The 11,619-nt window shown below is 45.3% G+C and overlaps 2 long non-coding RNA genes across 2 annotated transcripts; both read right to left on the bottom strand.

Moving 5' to 3' along the window:
- Nucleotides 1–854: 854 nt before the first annotated feature.
- LOC135566904 (uncharacterized) lies at nt 855–5,096 on the bottom strand. The gene is made up of 3 exons (XR_010462209.1): nt 5,013–5,096; nt 4,682–4,744; nt 855–892 (listed from the first exon to the last, which is right to left on the bottom strand). It is a non-coding gene; the product is annotated as an uncharacterized LOC135566904 (long non-coding RNA).
- A 5-nt stretch (nt 5,097–5,101) lies between these two features.
- Nucleotides 5,102–11,149, bottom strand: LOC135566905 (uncharacterized). The gene is made up of 3 exons (XR_010462210.1): nt 11,051–11,149; nt 8,377–8,409; nt 5,102–5,589 (listed from the first exon to the last, which is right to left on the bottom strand). It is a non-coding gene; the product is annotated as an uncharacterized LOC135566905 (long non-coding RNA).
- Between the last annotated feature and the right edge of the window lie 470 nt (nt 11,150–11,619).

Raw genomic sequence — 11,619 nt, 5'->3', positions numbered from 1 at the left:
AGGGCCAGAGCATGGGATCCATGGGGTTAGAGGGCCAGAGAATGGTGTCCAGTGGGGTTAGAGGGCCAGAGCATGGAGTTAGAGGGCCAGAGAATGAGAACCATATGGTTAGGGAGAGCATAAAGTGTTGGGAGGGCCAGAGCATGGGGCCCATGGGATTAGGGGCCCATGGTGTCATAGGGCCAGAGCATGGGGCCAGGGGCCCATGGTGTCAGAGGGCCAGAGCATGGGGCCCATGGGTTAGGGGCCCATGGTGTCAGAGGGCCAGAGCATGGGGCCAGGGGCCCATGGTGTCAGAGGGCCAGAGCATGGGGCCCATGGGTTAGGGGCCCATGGTGTCAGAGGGCCAGAGCATGTGGCCCATGGGAATAGGTTTCCTCCCAAGCCAGGGCCCTAATGTTTGGCTGAGACACAGGCCTACATATGTGGGGCCAGACCTGGTTCCTACGGGTGGAGAGGGAGGTACTAAGTTGGGCAACCTGGTACCGTACCGTTAGGGTTAGGGAGGATACCTGGTACCCTGCCATTGGGTTAGGGTTAGGGAGGCTACATGATACCCTGCCATTGGGTTAAGGATATAGAGGCTACCTGGTACCTTACCATTGGGTTAGGGTTAGGAGGCTACCCGGCACCGTACCATTGGGTTAGGAGGCTACCTGGTATCATACCATTGGGTTAAGGATAGAGGCTACCTGGTACCGTACCATTGGGTTAGGGTTAGGGAGGCTACCTGGTACCATACCATTGGGCTAGGGTTTGGGAGGCTACATGATACCCTGCCATTGGGTTAGGATTAGGGAGGCTACCTGGTACCGTACCATTGGGTTAGGGTTAGGGAGGCTACCTGGTACCATACCATTAGCCTTCCTCTGCTGGTCCTCCCACGTCACCTCTATTACAAACCACAGGAAGAGACGGCCAGTCATGTCACAGACCATGTTGACACACGCATGCATGTACACACACACACACACCAGTACATCTGCATAGCTCCTACATCCCTCTAGTCTTATTAGGTTACCTTCCTCTACCCCTCTAATGTAGAAGGACTTTCTATGATTCAATAGCTGGGTTGAAACAGTCCATTAAAAATCATAAAAGTGTGTAATTATATTGGAGCTTTTGAACTGGAATGAGCTCAAAACACACATATCCTCTGTCTGCAGAAATCTTCAAACAATAGGACTTTGGCTCTGCCTGCAGGTCTGATGGTGCTACTGCTGACTTGTATTTTAGGAAGGTACACTATATAAACAAAAGTATGTGGACACTCCTCCAAATGAGTGGATTTGGCTATTTCAGCCACACCTGTTGCCAGACAGTTGTATAAAATCGAACACACAGCCATGCTATCTCCTTCGAACAACATTGTCAGTAGAATGGCTTTACTGTAAAGGGGCAGCAGGTAGCCTAGTGGCCCAGTAACTGAAAGGTTGCTGGATCGTATCCTGAGCTAACAAGTATGTTATTCTGCCCCTGAACAAGGCAGTTAACTCACTGTTCCCTGGTAGGCTGTCGTTGTAAATACGAATTTGTTCTTAACTGACTTGCCTAGTTAAATAAAGGTTTTTAAAAAAGCTCAGTGACCTGGCACTGTCATAGGATGCCGCTAGAGCTGCCCCGGGCAACTGTAAATGCTGTTGTTGTGAAATGTCTCGGAGCCACAACAGCACAGCCGCAAAGTGGTAGGCCACACAAGCTCACAGAACGGGACTGTTGAGTGCTGAAGCGCGTAGTGCGTAAAAATCGTCTGTCCTCAGTTGCAATACTCACTACTGAATTCTAAACTGCCTCTGGAAGGAATGTCAGCACAATAACTGTTTGTCAGGGAGTTTCATGAAATGGGATTCCATGGCCTGAGGAGCTGCAGGCACACAAGCCTAAGATTGCCAAGTGTTGACTGGAGTGGTGTAAAGCTCGCTGTCATTGTGCTCTGGAGCAGTAGAAACGCTTTCTCTGGAGTGATGAATCACGCTTCACAATCTGGCAGTCCGACGGTCGAATCTGGGTTTGGCGGATTACATTTACATTTAAGTCATTTAGCAGACGCTCTTATCCAGAGCGACTTACAAATTGGTGCATTCACCTTATGACCTCCAGTGGAACAGTAGTGCATCTAAATATTTTCAGGGGGAGGGGGGGTGAGAGGGATTACTTTATCCTATCCTAGGTATTCCTTAAAGAGGTGGGGTTTCAGGTGTCTCCGGAAGGTGGTGATTGACTCCGCTGTCCTGGCGTCGTGAGGGAGTTTGTTCCACCATTGGGGGGCCAGTGGATGCCAGGAGAACGCTACCTGCCCCAATGCATAGAGCCAACTGTAAAGTGTGGTGGAGGAGGAATAATGGTCTGGGGTTGTTTTTCATGGTTCGGGATAGGCCTGTTAGTTCCAGTGAAGGGAAATCTTAACGCTACATCATCAATTACATTCTAGACGATTATGTGCTTCCAACTTTGTGTCAACAGTTTTGGGAAGGCCCCTTCCTGTTTCAGCATGACCGTGCACAAAGCGAGGTCCATACAGAAATGGTTTGTCGAAATCGGTGTGGAAGAACTTGACTGGCCTGCACAGAGCCCTGACCTCAACCCCATCAAACACCTTTTAGATGAAGTGGAACGCCAACTGGGAGCCAGGCCTAATCTCCCAACCGCACTAATCCTCTCGGGGCTGAATGGAAGCAAGTCACTGCAGCAACGTTCCAACATCTCGTGGAAAGCCTTCCCAGAAGAGTGGAAGCTGTTATAGCAGCAAAGGGGGGACCAACTCCATATTAAAGCCTTCCCAGAAGAGTGGAGGCTGTTATAGCAGCAAAGCGGGGACCAACTACATATTAAAGCCTTCCCAGAAGAGTGGAGGCTGTTATAGCAGCAAAGGGGGGACCAACTCCATATTAATGCCTTCCCAGAAGAGTGGAGGATGTTATAGCAGCAAAGGGGGGACCAACTCCATATTAAAGCCTTCCCAGAAGAGTGGAGGCTGTTATAGCAGCAAAGGGGGGACCAACTCCATATTAATGCCTTCCCAGAAGAGTGGAGGCTGTTATAGCAGCAAAGGGGGGACCAACTCCATATTAATGACTTCCCAGAAGAGTGGAGGCTGTTATAGCAGCAAAGGGGGACCAACTCCATATCAATGCCTTCCCAGAAGAGTGGAGGCTGTTATAGCAGCAAGGGGACCAACTCCATATTAATGCCTTCCCAGAAGAGTGGAGGCTGTTATAGCAGCAAAGGGGGGACCAACTCCATATTAATGCCTTCCCAGAAGAGTGGAGGCTGTTATAGCAGCAAAGGGGGACCAACTCCATATTAAAGCCTTCCCAGAAGAGTGGAGGCTGTTATAGCAGCAAAGGGGGGACCAACTCCATATTAATGACTTCCCAGAAGAGTGGAGGCTGTTATAGCAGCAAAGGGGGGACCAACTCCATATCAATGCCTTCCCAGAAGAGTGGAGGCTGTTATAGCAGCAAAGGGGGGACCAACTCCATATTAATGCCTTCCCAGAAGAGTGGAGGCTGTTATAGCAGCAAAGGGGGGACCAACTCCATATTAATGCCTTCCCAGAAGAGTGGAGGCTGTTATAGCAGCAAAGGGGGGACCAACTCCATATTAATGACTTCCCAGAAGAGTGGAGGCTGTTATAGCAGCAAAGGGGGGACCAACTCCATATTAAAGCCTTCCCAGAAGAGTGGAGGCTGTTATAGCAGCAAAGGGGGCCCAACTCCATATTAATGACTTCCCAGAAGAGTGGAGGCTGTTATAGCAGCAAAGGGGGGACCAACTCCATATTAATGCCTTCCCAGAAGAGTGGAGGCTGTTATAGCAGCAAAGGGGGACCAACTCCATATTAAAGCCTTCCCAGAAGAGTGGAGGCTGTTATAGCAGCAAAGGGGGGACCAACTCCATATTAATGCCTTCCCAGAAGAGTGGAGGCTGTTATAGCAGCAAAGGGGGGACCAACTCCATATTAATGCCTTCCCAGAAGAGTGGAGGCTGTTATAGCAGCAAAGGGGGACCAACTCCATATTAATGACTTCCCAGAAGAGTGGAGGCTGTTATAGCAGCAAAGGGGGGACCAACTCCATATTAAAGCCTTCCCAGAAGAGTGGAGGCTGTTATAGCAGCAAAGGGGGCCCAACTCCATATTAATGACTTCCCAGAAGAGTGGAGGCTGTTATAGCAGCAAAGGGGGACCAACTCCATATTAATGCCTTCCCAGAAGAGTGGAGGCTGTTATAGCAGCAAAGGGGACCAACTCCATATTAAAGCCTTCCCAGAAGAGTGGAGGCTGTTATAGCAGCAAAGGGGGGACCAACTCCATATTAATGCCTTCCCAGAAGAGTGGAGGCTGTTATAGCAGCAAAGGGGGGACCAACTCCATATTAATGACTTCCCAGAAGAGTGGAGGCTGTTATAGCAGCAAAGGGGGGACCAACTCCATATTAATGCCCATGATTTTGGAAATAACAGGTTCGATGTGCATAGATGTCCACATACTTTTGGTCAGTAGTGTAAAATACACAAGCTAACAATGTGTCCACGGTCTTTACGTAATTTATCAGCTAGCAAATCACTTAAAACACTACCTAAAGCTTTATGCATAATTTCTAAAGCATCAACCTTCAAACAGAAAACCACACAGCATCACACAAAGCTGCATACCGTCACACACACTCCCCACACTTACCTTTTCTCGTACCCCCAGGTGTGTTCCTCCCATTACTGACTGTAGACTGGCTTCTCTCAGTGTCTTCCAGGTTGTGGGAAAGACACCGTCACATTACCGAGGAGGATGAGAGAAGACAACACAGACAGTCACATTACCGAGGAGGATGAGAGAAGACAACACAGACAGTCACATTACCGAGGAGGATGAGACAGGACAACAGACAGTCTAAATAATACATCAGAACACATCAAGGAAACAGACATTTTTATCATGAGATAAGAATAGTTGTAGGGAGGTTCTGTGAGGTACAGCATAGCTACAGACAACAGATTAAATGAGTGAGACACACCTGGCTCAGGAGTCTGTGGTGGCGGCACAGGGTTTGAGGCTGGAGTTGGCTCTGGGGCTGGAGAAGAGGTGACAGGGGCAGGGGGCAGGGGCTGGGGGAGGGCAGGGGCTGGCTCTGGGGAAGGGGCTGGAGGAGAGGTTACAACTGGGGCAGGTGCTGGGGCAGGGGCTGGAGTAGAGGTTACAATTGGGGCAGGGGCTGGAGGAGAGGTTACAACTGAGGCAGGTGTTGGGGCAGGGGCTGGAGGAGAAGGTACTGCTGGGGCAGGGGCTGGAGGAGAGGTTACAACTGGGGCAGGTGTTGGGGCTGGAGGAGAGGTTACAACAGGGGCTGGGAGAGGTTACAACAGGGGCTGGGGAAGGGGCTGGGGACTGGACAGGGGGAGGAGCTTGATACAGAGCAGAGGGTGGGCCTTGGTAATATACAGGGGGCTGGTTTTGGTACTGTACAGGGGCAGATAGTTGGCGTATGAGAGGTTGTGGAGGATGTTGCTGGACAGGAATTGATGGCTGGTGTTGGAGAGGGGAGGGGACTCGGTAGTGGATGGGGTGAGGTGTTTGATACGCCATTGGTCCTCCTGTTGGGGGCATGGCCAAGGATGTCAGATGGTATGAAAAGAAAAGAGAAGGACCATAAAGCACCACAATGAGCAGAAAGAAAGATGGCACAATGAAAAGAAAGATGGCTCAATGACAAGAAAGATGGCTCAATGACAAGAAAGATGGCTCAATGACAAGAAAAATGGCTCAATGACAAGAAAAATGGCTCAATGACAAGAAAGATGGCTCAATGAAAAGAAAGATGGCTCAATGAAAAGAGACATATCTTCTATATATTCTATCTTCTATTACTACTGGTATCTGCTGCTCTTACAGCTGCTATCTACTAGCTGCTGCTATCTACTATTTGGTATTACTGCTACTAACTAGTTTCTGATTCTATTACTGCTGCTAACTACTATCCACTGCTATCTAATACCTGATGCTGTATACCATCTGCATCTAATACTATCTAATGATATCTACTATATCTACTATCTGCTGCTTTCTACTCAGCTGCTATCTGCTATCGGCTGCTATTACTGGTGCTATCTACTATCTGCTGCTATCTATTATATGCTGATATCTGCTATCTGCTGTTAATAACTACTATATGCTGCTATCTTCTAACTGCTTATATAGCTGCTGCTGTCTACTATCTGCTGATATCTATAATATGCTGATATCTACTATATGTTGCTATCTTCTAACTGCTTCTATTGCTGCTGCTATCTACTATCTGCTGCTATCTATTATATGCTGATATCTACTATGTGCTGCTATCTACTGTTAATAACTACTATATGCTGCTATCTACTGTTAATAACTACTATATGCTGCTATCTACTGTTAATAACTACTATATGCTGCTATCTTCTAACTGCTTCTATTGCTGCTGCTGTCTACTATCTGCTGCTGTCTACTATCTGCTGTCTACTATCTGCTGCTATCTACTTTGTGCTGCTATTATTGCTACTATCTATTATATGCTGATATCTACTATCTGCTGCTGTCTACTATCTGCTGTTATTACTGCTGCTATCTACTTTGTGCTGCTAGTATTGCTACTATCTATATACTAATATGCTGTTATCTACTATATACTGTTAACTACTATATGCTGCTATCTACTATCTGCTGTTATCACTGCTGTTATCTACTATCCGCTGCTATACACTATCTGGGGCGGCAGGTAGCCTAGTGGTTAGAGAGTTGGGCCAGTAACCAAAAGGTTGCTAGATCAAATCCCCGAGCTGACGTGGTAAAAATATGTTGTTCTGCCAGCCAAAATAGTTGTAGGCTATTGCTTCTAACATCAATATGCTCTTTAATTATAAGACCTACACCACTTTTAACAGCACATTACACTAGTGAGACTCATGTCACCTACAGTATGTCGAAAAAATGACGTGACTCTCCGCCAACAATTACATGTAGAGGGTTGGAGGATGTTTCCGTAATTCAGTGATATTTATTCCCATAGTAATTCGTTATGGATCCATAACTTAAAAAACATCGGCATTTTGAAAGAATATTTTTATTTTATTTTAAAGATGCAGAGTTAATGGGTCAAGTCTCACACCCATATACCTGCAAACTGTCATCAAGGCAAAGCGTGTCACTTGAAGAATCTCAAATATAAAATATATTTTAGTTTAACTTTGGTTACTCCATGATTCCATGTGTAATTTCATAGTTTTGATGTCTTATTTTTCTACAATGTGAAAATAGTAAAAATAATGAAAACCCTGAATGAGTTGGTTTTGTCCAAACTATTGACTGGTACTGTATCTACTGTAACATAGCATATCTACTCTAACATAGCATATCTACTCTAACATAGCATATCTACTGTAAATCACTATGGTGCAGAGAATACAACAGAACTATGAGCTTGGACTAAACAGATCCAAATCAAATTGGACATAAAACTGACATTGACATAAAACACAATACCATATCAACAACACAACCCCATCTGCAAACATGGACAATATGTATCAGCTATGGGTTGGTTTTCTGAGTGGCCATTATGAGAAATTACAGCAGAGAGGTGTAACATCGGGATTGAATGGGCTCGGGACCAGGATCTGGCCCAGGGGCAGTACTTTGCCCACCCCTGCTGTAATGGCTATGGAGGAACAAGATGACAATGACTGTATAAAACAGGGAGCTGAATAGCCATATAAGGAACAAGATATTACAGTGACTGTGTAGAGACAGGGACCTGAGTGACCATATAAGGAACAAGACATTACAGTGACTGTGTAGAGACAGGGACCTAAGTGCCCATATATACAGGGAACTTAACAGGAAGGGGAAAGCACAGGGCCCAACGGACACCGGCTAACAGTAATGACAGATGAGGAGACATGGACTTGGCCTTGTTAGGGACTGCTCTGTAGAACTAGGGGCCAGACTAGCAGGTACAGACCATGACAGACTAGGAGACATTGACTTGGCCTTGTTGGACAGCCTGTAGAACTAGAGGCCAGACTAGCAGGTACAGAACATGACAGACTAGGAGACATGGACTTGGCCTTGTTAGGGACAGCTCTGTAGAACTGGAGGCCAGACTAGCAGGTACAGAACATGACAGACTAGGAGACATGGACTTGGCCTTGTTGGGGACAGCTCTGTAGAACTAGAGGCCAGACTAGCAGGTACAGAACATGACAGACTAGGAGACATGGACTTGGCCTTGTTGGGGACAGCTCTGTAGAACTAGAGGCCAGACTAGCAGGTACAGAACATGACAGACTAGGAGACATGGACGTTGCCTTGTTGGGACTGCTCTACTACTCTCCAGACTAGCAGGTACAGACCTTGATAAGAATTATTCATCTCCTCTCCATCTTCTGGGCAATAAAAAAGGGAACGAAGCTGTGATGTTATGTCACAATATACACAAATGTAAAATCATTGACATTTCTATTTTGTCAGATGGTCTAGTAATGACTACAACTACATGGTGGTAACATGGTCTAGTTGTGACAACTACTACATGGTAGTAACATGGCCTAGTAGTAACTGCTACTACATGGTGGTAACATGGTCTAGTAGTAACTACTATGTGGAAGTAACATGGTCTAGTAGTGACAACTACTACATGGTAGTAACATGGCCTAGTAGTAACTGCTACTACAAGGTAGTAACATGGCCTAGTAGTAACTGCTACTACAAGGTAGTAACATGGCCTAGTAGTAATCAAGCTACTACAAGGTAGTAACATGGCCTAGTAGTAACTACTACTACATGGTAGTAACATGGCCTAGTAGTAACTGCTACTACAAGGTAGTAGTATGGCCTAGTAGTGACTACTATGTGGAAGTAACATGGTCTAGTAGTGACAACTACTACATGGTGTTAACATGGTCTAGTACTGTATTCTACTACATGGCAGTAACATGGTCTAGTACTGTATTCTACCACACGGTTGTAACATGGTCTAGTCCTGTATTCTACTACATGGTAGTAACATGGTCTAGTACTGTATTCTACTATATGGTAGTAACATGGTCTAGTAGTAACTACTACTACATGGTGGTAACATGGTCTAGTACTGTATTCTACTACATGGTGGTAACATGGTCTAGTAGTGACAACTACTACATGGTGGTAACATGGTCTAGTAGTAACTACTACTACATTTTTTTTTATTTTTTTATTTTTACCTTTATTTAACCAGGCAAGTCAGTTAAGAACACATTCTTATTTTCAATGACGGCCTGGGAACAGTGGGTTAACTGAGAACGACAGATTTGTACCTTGTCAGCTCGGGGGTTTGAACTCGCAACCTTCCGGTTACTAGTCCAACGCTCTAACCACTAGGCTACGCTGCCGCCCCAATTACCACATGGTGGTAACATGGTCTAGTACTGTATTCTACTACATGGTGGTAACATGGTCTAGTACTGTATTCTACTACATTGCAGTAACATGGTCTAGTACTGTATTCTACTACATGGTAGTAACATGGTCTAGTACTGTATTCTACTACATGGCAGTAACATGGTCTAGTACTGTATTCTACTACATGGCAGTAACATGGTCTAGTACTGTATTCTACTACATGGTGGTAACATGGTCTAGTACTGTATTCTACTACATGGTGGTAACATGGTCTAGTACTGTATTCTACTACATGGTGGTAACATGGTCTAGTACTGTATTCTACTACATGGCGGTAACATGGTCTTGTTGTGACAACTACTACATGGTGGTAACATGGTCTAGTACTGTATTCTACTACATGGTGTTAACATGGTCTAGTACTGTATTCTACTACATGGTGGTAACATGGTCTAGTACTGTATTCTACTACATGGTGGTAACATGGTCTAGTACTGTATTCTACTACATGGTGGTAACATGGTCTAGTACTGTATTCTACTACATGGTGGTAACATGGTCTAGTTGTGACAACTACTACATGGTGGTAACATGGTCTAGTAGTGACAACTACTACATGGTGGTAACATGGTCTAGTTGTGACAACTACTACATGGCAGTAACATGGTCTAGTACTGTATTCTACTACATGGTGGTAACATGGTCTAGTACTGTATTCTACTACATGGTGGTAACATGGTCTAGTACTGTATTCTACTACATGGTGGTAACATGGTCTAGTACTGTATTCTACTACATGGCGGTAACATGGTCTACTACTGTATTCTACTACATGGTAGTAACATGGTCTAGTAGTAACTACTACTACATGGTGGTAACATGGTCTAGTACTGTATTCTACTACATGGCAGTAACATGGTCTAGTACTGTATTCTACTACATGGTGGTAACATGGTCTAGTACTGTATTCTACTACATGGTAGTAACATGGTCTAGTACTGTATTCTACTACATGGTAGTAACATGGTCTAGTAGTGTATTCTACTACATGGTGGTAACATGGTCTAGTACTGTATTCTACTACATGGTGGTAACATGGTCTAGTACTGTATTCTACTACATGGTGGTAACATGGTCTAGTACTGTATTCTACTACATGGTGGTAACATGGTCTAGTACTGTATTCTACTACATGGTGGTATCATGGTCTAGTACTGTATTCTACTACATGGTGGTAACATGGTCTAGTAGTTACATCTACTACATGGTGGTAACATGGTCTTCTACTGTATTCTACTACATGGTAGTAACATGGTCTAGTAGTGACAACTACTACATGGTAGTAACATGGTCTAGTACTGTATTCTACTACATGGTAGTAACATGGTCTAGTAGTGACAACTACTACATGGTAGTAACATGGTCTAGTACTGTATTCTACTACATGGTACTAACATGGTCTAAAAGTGATTTATATTGTACAGTATGTTGATGGGAAAGACACTGTCTGACTTGAGATATTGGAGAGAAACACTTCACTGACTAACTTTGAAGAGCAGAATGTTGTGGATGCAGAGAAGTTGTATTTTCTCTCCACAGAAAGTTTTGATGAAGAAACATCCTTGCAGAGAAAGCTGGTTTACTCACTTCGATCCAGTGAGCCCTTGGATGGGACGTTGGGTAGCTGTCGTCCTCTTTGATGAGACACTGGGGAACCGGTTGTGCTTGTTTGGACCAAGTAAGTGTTCATCCTGTTGGACAGAGAGGTGTTAGTCCTGGACCTAAGGTTCGTCTTTATGGGACAGGACGCTTCTCTGGTCTCTCCTCCACCTGTTACAGGGTCTGAGACGCCGAAGCCTCCCACCATTTGCTCTGACAAATTGAAAACCATAGTCATTGGCGACTCCATTACCCGCAGTATTAGACTTAAAACGAATCATCCAGCGATCATAAACTGTTTACCAGGGGGCAGGGCTACCGATGTTAAGGCTAATCGGTTTACCAGGGTGCAGGGCTACCGACGTTAAGGCTAATCTGTTTACCAGGGGGCAGGGCTACCGACGTTAAGGCTAATCTGTTTACCAGGGTGCAGGGCTACCGACGTTAAGGCTAATCTGTTTACCAGGGGGCAGGGCTACCGACATTAAGGCTAATCTGTTTACCAGGGTGCAGGGCTACCGATGTTAAGGCTAATCTGTTTACCCGGGGGCAGGGCT

Source organism: Oncorhynchus nerka, unplaced genomic scaffold, assembly GCF_034236695.1.
Source record: "Oncorhynchus nerka isolate Pitt River unplaced genomic scaffold, Oner_Uvic_2.0 unplaced_scaffold_3006, whole genome shotgun sequence".
In the NCBI taxonomy this organism is placed as follows: domain Eukaryota; kingdom Metazoa; phylum Chordata; class Actinopteri; order Salmoniformes; family Salmonidae; genus Oncorhynchus; species Oncorhynchus nerka.
The sequence above is the reverse complement of the archived record's forward strand: the minus strand, read 5'-3'. Positions and strand labels throughout refer to the sequence as shown.